Raw genomic sequence first — 10,789 nt, 5'->3', positions numbered from 1 at the left:
TGAGTTTGTGTGAGTGTGGGTGTGTGGGAGAATGGTCTGGGTAGGTGTGAAGGCGCGTGAGTGTATGCGTGTGAAAGAAAGTCCATATAAGTATGTGTAAGTGAATGTATGCTTGAGGAGGAGTTGTGTAAATATCTGCAATTGTGTGAGTGCCGGAAAGGACATGTCTAAATGTGCCTGAGTGTGTGAGTATGGGAGAACGTCTGCGTAAGTGCATGAGTGTGAGAGTGTGGGAGAGAGTCTGTGTAAGTTTGTATGAGTGTGGGAGTGTGGGAAAAAAATCAGTGTAAGCGTGAGCGTGAGAGTGTCGGAGTGGGTCTGTGTAAGTGTGTATGAGTGTGGAAGTGTTGGAGAATGTCCGTGTAAGCGTGAGTGTGTGAGTGTGGGAGAGATTCTGTCTTAGTGCATGATGGTGACAGTCTGGGAATGGTTGTGTAAGCGCCGATGTGTGTGTGAGTTTGTCTGACAGGATCTGTGTTATTGTGTGTGAGTGACATTGTTTGTTGGAGGAGTGTGTGTGCATATGTGCGTGTGTATATGTGAGTGTCTGTGTGGGAGAGAGTCTGTGTAAATGTCTCTGAGTGAGTGAGTGTGTGGATGAGGGTCTGCGTCAGTGTGTGCGAGTATGTATGCGTGAGTGTTGGAGGATGTTTTGTGTAAGTGTGCACAAGTGTTTGAGTGTTGGTGAGTGTCTGTCAGTTTGTGTTATTGTATGGGAGAGTGTGTTATTGTATTTGAGTTTATGCATGTTTAGAAGGTGTTTTTGGGTAAGTGTGCATGTGTATATGTGAGTGTGTGTGCGAGCGTGTTTTACTGTATGCAAGCGTGTGCGTGCATGTGGGGGAGGTTGTCTGTGAAAGTGCGTATGTGTGTGTGCGCATGTGTGGGAATAGGGTTTGTACCAGTGTGTGTGTGAGTGTGGATAGAAGGGCTTTTCATTCATTCGTGGGTCTTGGGTGTCAGGGTGGTGATTGAAATGGAGAGGAACTTCCCAAGTGTGGTGTTCCCTAATACCTGCAACCCTTGTACTTCTAGTTGAATGTGGTAGTGCTTTTTAAATGCGCTGTTTCGGGACTTTTGAGGAATTTGTTGTGTACGCGCGAGTGTTTGTGTGTGCAGTTCAGTGCGTAGATGGAGGTTACATGTGAGTGTGTATGAGTGGGTGTTTGAGTGTGTGAGTATCTGCTTGTGCGTGTCCATGTGTGAGGATGTGCTTGCGTGTGTGAGCGCAGGAGTGAATCTGTGGGTGTCTTTGACACTGTGAGTGTAAGTTTGTGAGTGTGTGTGTGAGGATGTGTGTCTTTGTGTGAGGAGAGGAGTGAGTATGTCGAAGAAGGGTCTGTGTAAGTGTGTGTGAGGGTTTGGGAGGAGGGTCCGTCTTAGTGTGTGATGATGAGAGTATGGGAAGGGTACTGTAAGCGCCTGTGCGTGTGTGAGTTTGTCGGAGAGGAACTGTGTTATTGTGTGAAAGTGTCACTGTGTGTGGGAGGAGTGTGTGTGCTTATGTATGTGTGTATATGTGAGTGTCTGTGTGGGAGAGAGTCTGTGTAAGCATGAGATTGGGTGAGTGTGCGTGATTGGGTGAGTGTGTGTATTTATGTGTGACTGTGGGAGGGCGTCCATGTGAGTGTGTGTGCGATTGTGTGAGTGTGAGTGTATGTATGTGTGCGTGTTTGATTGATGTAAGAGCGTGTGTGGGGAGTTATTACGTGCTTGTGGGGTTACCTGTAGTGTGACAAGCAACAAAGATCATGGTTGAGGCCATCCTGGCGGTCGCCGAACTGGGATACAGCGTCTGCTGAGTCACATGCGTGATTATTACCCACGGGAGACTGATTCTATCTAAACAACAGCGGGGTGCTGTGTGTATGAGGGGTGTGTGTGGGGTTTGTCTGAGTACGTGTGGGAAGTGTGTGTGTGTGTCTGTGCGTGTGTGTGTGTCTGTGTTTTCCTGTGTGCGTGAGTGAGGGGTAGCGTGTGTGTGAGTGTGTGTCTGGGTGTGTGTCTGTGTGTGAGGGTGTATGTGTGTGGGGGGTACGTGTGTCGCGGTGCAAGTATGTGTGTGTGTGAGGGGTGTGTTTGTGTGTGTTGGGTGAGGTATATGTGTACGTGTATGCGTGTGTGTGGGAGTTTGCTTTTGGATGTGGATGTGTGGGGTTGTGTGGGTAAGGTGTGTGTGTTTGTGTATCCGGGTGAGTGGGTGTCTGTGTGGGTCGCTGGTGTGTGTGAGAGGGTGTGCAGGAGTGTGGGTATGTGGGTTTTGTGTGTGTGTCTCGGTGTGTGTCGATGTGTATGTGGTTGAGAGTGAGTGTGTCTTTGTGTTTTGTGGGTCTGTGTGTCTGCGTGTGTGCATCATGTGTGTCCGTTTGTATGTGGTTATAGGGTGTGTGTGTCTTGGTCTTTGTGTGTCTGTGTGTCTGCGTGTGTGTGTATCCCTGTGTGTGTGTCTGTACGTGTGTATGTCTGTGCCTGTGTGTGTGTGTGAATATATATTAGTTCATACACGTGTGATGATTAACCACAGCAGACTCTTTGAGTCCATATAAACAACAGCAGTGTGCCAGCCAGCTCATTGTAGCTCTGAGCAGCAAGCCTGATGATGTGGACATCTCCAATATTGATTGTTTGTGTCTTGGTGCTGGCGCAGCCCAACACTGCTGACAGGGAACTGCGAAGCGGCATTTATTTGGGAGGTCAGTGCAAATCGGAGAGAAGACTCTGGATGTGGGTGTAGGGGAGAAAACAAGGTTGCCATTCTGCCCGTTCAGCCTGTGTTGCCTTTTATTTGCATCAGGGCTGCTTCGGCTTGTGTCTGCGGCATCTCAGGTCGGTTCTGTTCAGGTGAAAAAGTGCAGCGCAATCAAAAGCTTCCTTCCTGCTCTTTGCTGAGTCACCGTGTGTTAGGTTTCTTAAACAGGGTTATATACAACTAGAGGGCTCAGGGCATTGGGAAAGGATGCAGAAATGCAGAGTGAGGAACGAAAACCGCTCTCACTGAGGGGTTTGGGGAGCGAGCGACCTGTCAATGGGGAGCTGGGGAGTGCGAACAGAAGCCTCCAGGACGAAATAATATGGAAAGGAATGACAAGGAAACAACGAAATGGCGCTGGGTGAACTGCCCACTTGCAGAGCTGGCATGTGCAAGCTTGGCCGAACTGCCTCCTTCTGTGTTGCGGGTGATTCTGTGTCATTATAATTATATCTCCATTCAGACATCCTTCACTCCCTCCTCACTCTCCTCCCCCCACCCACTGAGAGGCTGCTGTGAACATTACCTTTCTAAGATAATAAGGTACAGGGAATACTAATAGGCTGCATGGCCCATCTACTCTGTTCCGCTGTTGAAGAAGATCGTTGGTGAACTGATCATCCGCAATTCCATTCTCAGGACTCTCCGCAACACCTATGATCCCTTCCCTGATTACAGATCTCCCTATCTCAGACCTTTCAACACACTGAAAGACGGTAAGCGTGAGGCACTGGACATTTGGGGAGATCAAATGTAAAGTAGACGTGTACAGGGACCTGAACAGCATTGATGTACAAAGGGATCTTGGGATTCAAGTCAATGGCTCCCTATCAGTAGCTATGCCAGTAGATAAGTTCACAAAGAAGGAAAATGGCAGGATCGCCATTATTGGTCTGGTAATTGAGCACAAGAGGTACAATATCATGCTGTACCTTTATAAGAGTATGTTTGAACAACACCTAGAACGTTGCGTTCAATGCGGATCACCGCAATTTCTTGAAAGATGTGAAAGCAATGGAGAGTATGCTCAAGAGGTTTAGCCGAATATTGCCTTGATTAGAGGACATGAACTATAAAGGAGAGGCCAGAAAAATGCAGTTAAATATCACACAGCCACAGGTGAGAGTCCAACAGTTTTATTTGGGAGTACTTAAATCAAATACGAGTCATTCTGAATCCTATGATACTCCCCCACATGTAAACTGACGAAGGAGTAGCGCTTCGAAAGCAAGGCTGCTAAATAACCCGTTTGGATTATCACCTGGTGTTGTCCACTTTTTAACTTTGTCCACCCCAGTCCAACACTGGCATCTCGAAATCATTATCAAGTGTTTCCCTTTGAGCGGCGGAGGCTGAGGGCAGACTTGGTCGATGTCTATAAAACCATGAGATGCATAGGTAGAATGTTTTTTTTTCCCGGAGTTGAAATGTCTGATACTAGAGGCTATGCATTTAAGTTGGGAGGGGGCTAGTACAATAAAAGCTTCATCCTCAAATCTCCTTGAAACTGTCCCCTTCAACTCTGTCTCTCTCGCACTCGTTTTTTTTCTCTCTCTATCTCCGTCTTTCTCTGTCTTTCTATCTCCATTTGTCTCTTCATTTCTATCTCTACCCCTGTCTCTGTCTCGACTACACTTTATGATCTCTCTTTCCCTCCATCACTATCCTTAGCTCTGTCTCTGCGTATCTGCAGTTTCTCTCTCTCTTCCTGTCTATCTCAATCCCTATCATTCTGCTGTCACTATCTCTGTCTCTGCTTCTCTATCTGCCTGCCTCTCTCCTCCTATCTCTCCCTCTCTCTCTTTCTCTCGCTGTCTATTTCTCGGTCTCTATCTCTCTCCCTTTAAGCCTTTTCTGGACACAAAATACTGTTTATGCAATGCCTGATGCCCGGTGCCAGAGTTTCTTTCACATGGTCCCCTAAGGCACCATGGCAGATTTCTTGACATCCCAGCTCCAACATGAGTTGGTATGTTCTCTCAGAATTTTGCTTCCAATTGTTTGACCTACTCTGAGAACTGTGCACCGCTCTGATCTACAAATTAAAATGATCCCGGCTTGTGGGTCATACAGGAAAAGCTAAGGTCCCAGACTGAAAACCAGCTTGTTAGGCCAGAGGCGCCAAATTGGTTTGTTTCTGTCATCATTGAGGCTTATCCGTGGATGTATTCAGAAGAGGTTCCAAGTATACAATTAACACGAAGAACATGGACATTTCAGAAAAGTCAAATAGCTTTCTTCCAGCACAAGAATTGTTGGGAAGATGCAATTTCATAGTTTAGATAGAAAGTTTCATCCTTTGAGAAGTCGCAATAGCAGATGGATTGTCACATCTCACTTAATAGTCACCCCGTCTCCACACTAAATCCTCTTATTCAGCCGATTGAAAAGTTGGTTTCCAATTGGCATAACGGTACATCGCCACTTTATGTGTCAGTGCTGATATCCTTAAACAAGCTCCACAATTCTGCTCTCGGTATCCCTCACTTTTACCGTACCTAAAACACAGTGCACAATTCTGCTCTCAATATTTATCCATTACACCACATATAAAGAACCGTGCACAATTCTGTTCTCCACATCTCTCAGGTACACCATACAGAAAACACCATGAACAATTATGCTCTCATTTTCCCTCGCTTACACCACATTTAATGTACAGTACACAAATCTTCTTTCAACATTTCTCAGTTGTACAACATAAAATGCACAGAGAAGAATTCTGCTCTCAATGTCACTCAACTGCAGCAAATGTAAACAACAGTTCACAATTCTGCGATCTGTATTTCTCAGTTACACCACACTAAATCATTATGCACAATTCTGCTCTCCATATCACTCAATTGCACCACACATTAGCACAGTGCACAGTTGTGTTCTCAGTATCGGTTAGAACAGACTTTGAACACTTTGGATAGCTCTTCTTTCCCTGTCCCTGTGTGAAACTACACTCCACTCTGGGTTGCACCCTACTTACAGCACTGACTGTTGATAATGATGAATGGCGTTTTCTGTTTCACAGGTTTCTTCAGCGATTGTATGAGTTTGGGTGCAACTTGTAAACAAAGGCCGTGTGACAACAGTGAGACTACTCTCAATGGGATATGTGCCGGTAACAAGTACTGCTGTTGGAAAAGCTGATGAAGGGAAAACCAAATGTGTCACAGGGCGCGGGATGACTGAGGTTCAACTGATGCTGTCTGCCCATTCTGAAATTCTGTTTCAGCTCAATCACGTAGACACGATGATATTATGACCCACTGTTTTCTGAATCAAGGAAATACAATTCACTGCATTGATCACTGGTTGTGTCTGTCTCTCATTGCTCACTACGATCAGGGTGTGCTCACATTGACCAGGATTTAGGGAGCGTGGGTGGAGGGTGGTGGAAGGGGAATGACCGAGAATGGGGATGCATATTGATTTTTTGTAGCTCGCACTTAGTTACAATCACAGTCCCATCGCTACATGACAAAATGCCATGTTCACACATTGCTTAGCATGTTCAACTCCAGCTGGAATCACAGGCTGGAGAAAATCATCACGATGTCTGGTTGTTCTAATTCTGTCAGAGATCAATGTTTAGGCATCTGTGCACTGTTGGACAATCAATGCTTAGGCAGTCGGGACTGTCAGAGGGACAGTGCTGCGGAAGAGGGCTCTATTAGATTGTCAGTGCAGACGCAAACGGTTCTGTTAGACACTCAGTGTTAAGGAAGTAATCTCACTTAGAGGCTCAATGCTGGGGAAGGAGGCTCTGTCGGATGGCCAGTGCTGCGCATTACGGCACTGTCTGTGTGTCAGTGCTGAGGATGTGGGCTCAGTCAGAGGTCAGTGGTGAGGCAGAGTGTGCTGTTGGAGGGTCAGTGCTTAGATAGAGTGTCTTATTGTAAGGTTAGTACTGCAGGAACAGTGCACTGTCGCAGAGTTAGTGCTATGGGAGCACAGCGCTGTCGGAGGGTCAGTGCTGAGAAAGTGGGCATTGATGGAGGGACTCTGCTGAGGGAGCGGCAGGTATTGGATAGACAGCGCTGCGAGAGGCTTAGCGCAGAGGTAGTGTCACACTGTAGAGGGTCAACGCTGGTAGAGTGGTCACTGTGGTCACTGCTTGAGGGTCAGCACTGAGGGAGATCCGCACTGGGTGCTGCACTGTCGGAGGGTCCGTGCCGAAGGAGTGGGCACTGTCAGAACTTCAGTGCTGAGGGAGTGCAGCACTGTTGGAGGGTCAGTGCTGAGGGAGAGCCGCATGTTCAGAGGTCAGTGTTATGTGTGTGTCGCACTGACGGAGGGTCAGTGTTGAGGGGCTGATTCAATGTTGGAAACTCAGTGTGAAGGGAGTGCCACACTGTTAGAAACGCAGTGCTGTGGGATCTCCGCACTGTCGGAGGGTCAGTGCAGGGGGAATGCCACACTGTCGGAGGGTAAGTGCTGAAAGAGCATGAACATTCAGAAGGTCAGTTTGGAGGGATTTCGCACTGTCAGACGGTCAGTGCGGAGGGAGTGCCATACTCTCAGAGGGTCAGTACTGAGGGAACTGGTAATGGCGAAGTGACACACTGACGGAAATTCAGAGCAGAGCGAATACCACACTGTCGAAAAGTAAAGTACTGCCGCTCTGTCAGATGTTCAGTGCGGCATTGTCACATGTTGTGTGAGTGCCACATGGTCTGATACTCAGTGCTGAGGGTTCTCTGCACTGTCGGAGTATCACTGTTCAGGGAGTAGACGCTTTGAGAGGGTTCATGCTGAGGGAGTGTGTCATTCTCAAAGCGACAGCCCGAAGGGGATGACACCCTGTTGACCATCTGTGCTAAGGGAGCGCCGCAAGGTCTGAAGGTCAGTGCTGAGGGAGCGCCGTACTGTTGGATGGTCAGTTCTGAGTGGGTGTGGCACTTTTAAATGGTCAGCCTGAGGGAATAACTCTCTGATGGAGGGTAATTGCTGAGGGAGTGCCGCACTGTGGGAAAATCAGTGTTGAAGGAGTGCTGCATAGTCTGAAGATCAGTGCCGATGGAGGTCCACACTGTCAGTGTAACAGCGGTGACGGAATCAGCATTGTCGGAGGGTGAGCACTGAAGGAGTATCCTACAGTTGGAGCGTCAGTGCTGAGGGACTGCGGTTCTGTCGGAGGTTCCGTGCTGATGGAGCTTCAAGTTGTTGGAGGCTCAGTGCTGTGGAACTGTGGCACTCACAGACGGTCAGTGCTGATGGCGTGCTACAATGCCAGAAGGAGAGAGCTGAGCGGGCGCTGCACTGATGGTGGGTTAGTGCAGAGAGTGTGGCGCACTGTCAGTGGCTAAGTGCATCGGAAGTGCCGCACTGCCAGTGGATCAGTCCTGAATTATTGCCGCACCGTTCGAGGGTCAGTGCTGAGAGAGTGTTACACTGTCGAAATCGCAGTAGCGAGCAAGCTCTTCATTTTCTGACTGCCAGGGTTGAGGGACAGTGGCACTGTCCTAGGGTCAGTGCTGAGGAAGGCGGGAACTGTTGGTGGGTCAGTGCAGTGCGCTCTCCACACTGTCGGAGCGTCATTGCTGAGGAAGAGCAGCACTGTTGTATGGTCAGTGTTGTGTGAGTGGGCACACTTGAGCAGTCATAGGTATGGGTGTGGGCTCTTTCCGCCGTTTAGCACAGGGGAAGTGAGAACTTTCAGATGGTCAGTACTGAGGAAGTGCCTCACTCTCGGAAGTCAGTGCTGAGGGGGTGTCACACTGTTGGATGGTCAGTGTTGAGGAAATGTCTCACTGTCAGAGGGTAAGGACTCGGTGAGTTCCACAATGCCGAAGAGACAGTGCTGAGGGAACTCTATACTATTGGAATGTTAGTGGTGAAGGATCTCCACATCGTCAGAGATTCAGTGCTGTGCGAGCACCGCACCATTGTATGGTCAGTGCTGGGGAAGGACAGGACAGTGTTGTGAGAGTGCAGCACTGTGATAGGATCATTGCTGAAGGAGTGGGCAATGTTGGAGGATCAGTGCTGATCGTCATTGCTGATGAGGTCCCGCACTAGAAGAGGAAGTGCCGATGGAGCTCTAAATTGCCAGACGATCAGTGCTGAGGCAGAGTCCCACTATCAGACGGTCAGTGTTGAGGCAGAGTCCCACTGTCAGCTGGTCAGTGTTGAGGGTGCGCTGCTCTGTCGCCGGATCAATGTTATAGGAGTGGGCACTGTTGGAAGACCAGTGCTGAGGAAATGCTGCACTGTTGGTTGGTCAGCGCTCAGGGAGCCTCGCGCTGTCAGAGGATCAGTGCTGAGGAAGCGCAGCACCTTTACTTGGTCAGGGCTGAGTATGTGCTGCGCTGTCGGAAGATCAATGCAGAGGGAGTGCTGCATTGTTGGTGGGTCAGTGCTGAGGCAGCGCCGCGCTGTCAGAAGATCAGTCCTGAGGAAGCGCAACACCATTGGCGTGTCAGTGGTGAAGGAGCTCTTAACTGATGGAGTGTCAGTGCTGATAAAATGCTACACTGTCGGAGGGTCAGCAATGATGGAGCTCCGCATCATTTTCGCAGGGTCAGTGACAAGAAAATGGGGCACTATTGGAGGGTTAGTGCTCAGGGAGCTCCGCGTTGTCAGTGAGTCAGAGCAGAGGCAGTGTCCCACTGTCAGTGGGGCAGTGGTGATGTAATGGGGAACTGTTAGATTGTCACTGTTGAGATAGCGGCGCCCTGTTGGATGGAAAGTGCTGAGGGACGGTGCACCATTGTCGCGTTAGCGTTATGGGAGCACCACACTGTTGGAGGTTCAGATACAAGGGAACGTCGCACTGTTGGATGGTCAGTGCTGAGGGGGTTTTGCACTGTCGGATGGTCAGTGCTGAGGGGGTTTTGCACTGTCGGAGGGTCAGTGCTGAGAGAGCTCCCACTATCAGAGGGTCAGTGCTGATCGAGTTGCGCATGGTCGGATGGTCAGTGCTGAGGTAGCACAAAGTGTCGAGCATCAATGCTCTGGGAGCGCGCACTTGGGAGGATCAATGCTGATCGAGCCCTGCACTGTTGGAAGGTCAGTGCTGAGGAAACGTAAGGCTTTCCAAGGCTGAGTGCTGAGGGTTTGCTGCACTGACAAAGGGTCAGGCTGAGGGACCTCGGCTATGTTAGAGGGCCAGCGCTGAGGGTGTGTCGCACTGTTGGATGATCAGTCCTGAAGATGTGTGCCACTGTCAGCGTGTCAGTGAATGGCTAGCACGGCTTTGTCATTGATTTAGTGTTGAGGTTGCACTGCTCTGTTGGCGGGAGTGTCCCATTGTTGTAGTGTCAGTGCTGTGGGAGTGCCATACTGTCGAAGACCTCCACACCGTTGGAGTGTCAGTGCTGCGGCAATGTGAGATTGAGGGAGCGCTGAGAGAGTGGGCACTATCAGTGGGCTGAGAGTGTCCGCACTTTCAGAGTGACAGCGTTGAGGGAAGGTCAAACCATCGTAGGGTCAGTAATGAGCAATTGCCACATGGTTTCTGGTTCAGCGCTGTGTCAGTGGGCACTGTTGGAAGGTCACTGCTGAGGGAATGCTCAACTATCGGAGGGTCAGTGCTGAAGAATTGCTGCACTGTTGGAATGTCAGCCCTGAGGTAGTGGGTACATTAGGACGTCAGAGTTGAGGCAGCGCCGCACTGGAGGAGGACCACGCTGAACGAGTTTGACACTGTCAGAGGGTCAGTGCTGAGAAGGTGTCCCATGGTTAGTGGGACAGTGCTGAAGGAACTCCGCGTTGCCGGAGGCCCAGTTCTCACAGGGCTCGCAGTCGGACGGTCAGTGCTGAGGGCGTGTCGCACTGTTGAAGTGTCAGTGCTGAGGCAGCTCTACACTCTCATAGGGCCAGTGTGGAGCGACTGCCGCACTGTGGGAGTTTCAGCACTGAGGAAGTGCCGCAATTGTGGAGTGTCAGAGTTGAGGGAATGCTGCACCGTTCGAGTGTCAGCGATGAGGAAGTGTCACACTGTCGGAATGTCTGAGCTGAAGGAGTGCCACACTGTCAGAGGGTCAGTGTTGAGGGAGATTTGCACTGTCGGATGGAGTGCTGAGGAAGTGCCGTACTGGTAGACGG

Source organism: Chiloscyllium plagiosum, unplaced genomic scaffold (assembly GCF_037043375.1).
Source record: "Chiloscyllium plagiosum isolate Xiang-an unplaced genomic scaffold, Cpla_swu_hap1 HiC_scaffold_41, whole genome shotgun sequence".
NCBI classification, from domain to species: Eukaryota; Metazoa; Chordata; class Chondrichthyes; order Orectolobiformes; family Hemiscylliidae; genus Chiloscyllium; species Chiloscyllium plagiosum.
Note: the sequence above shows the minus strand (reverse complement) of the source record.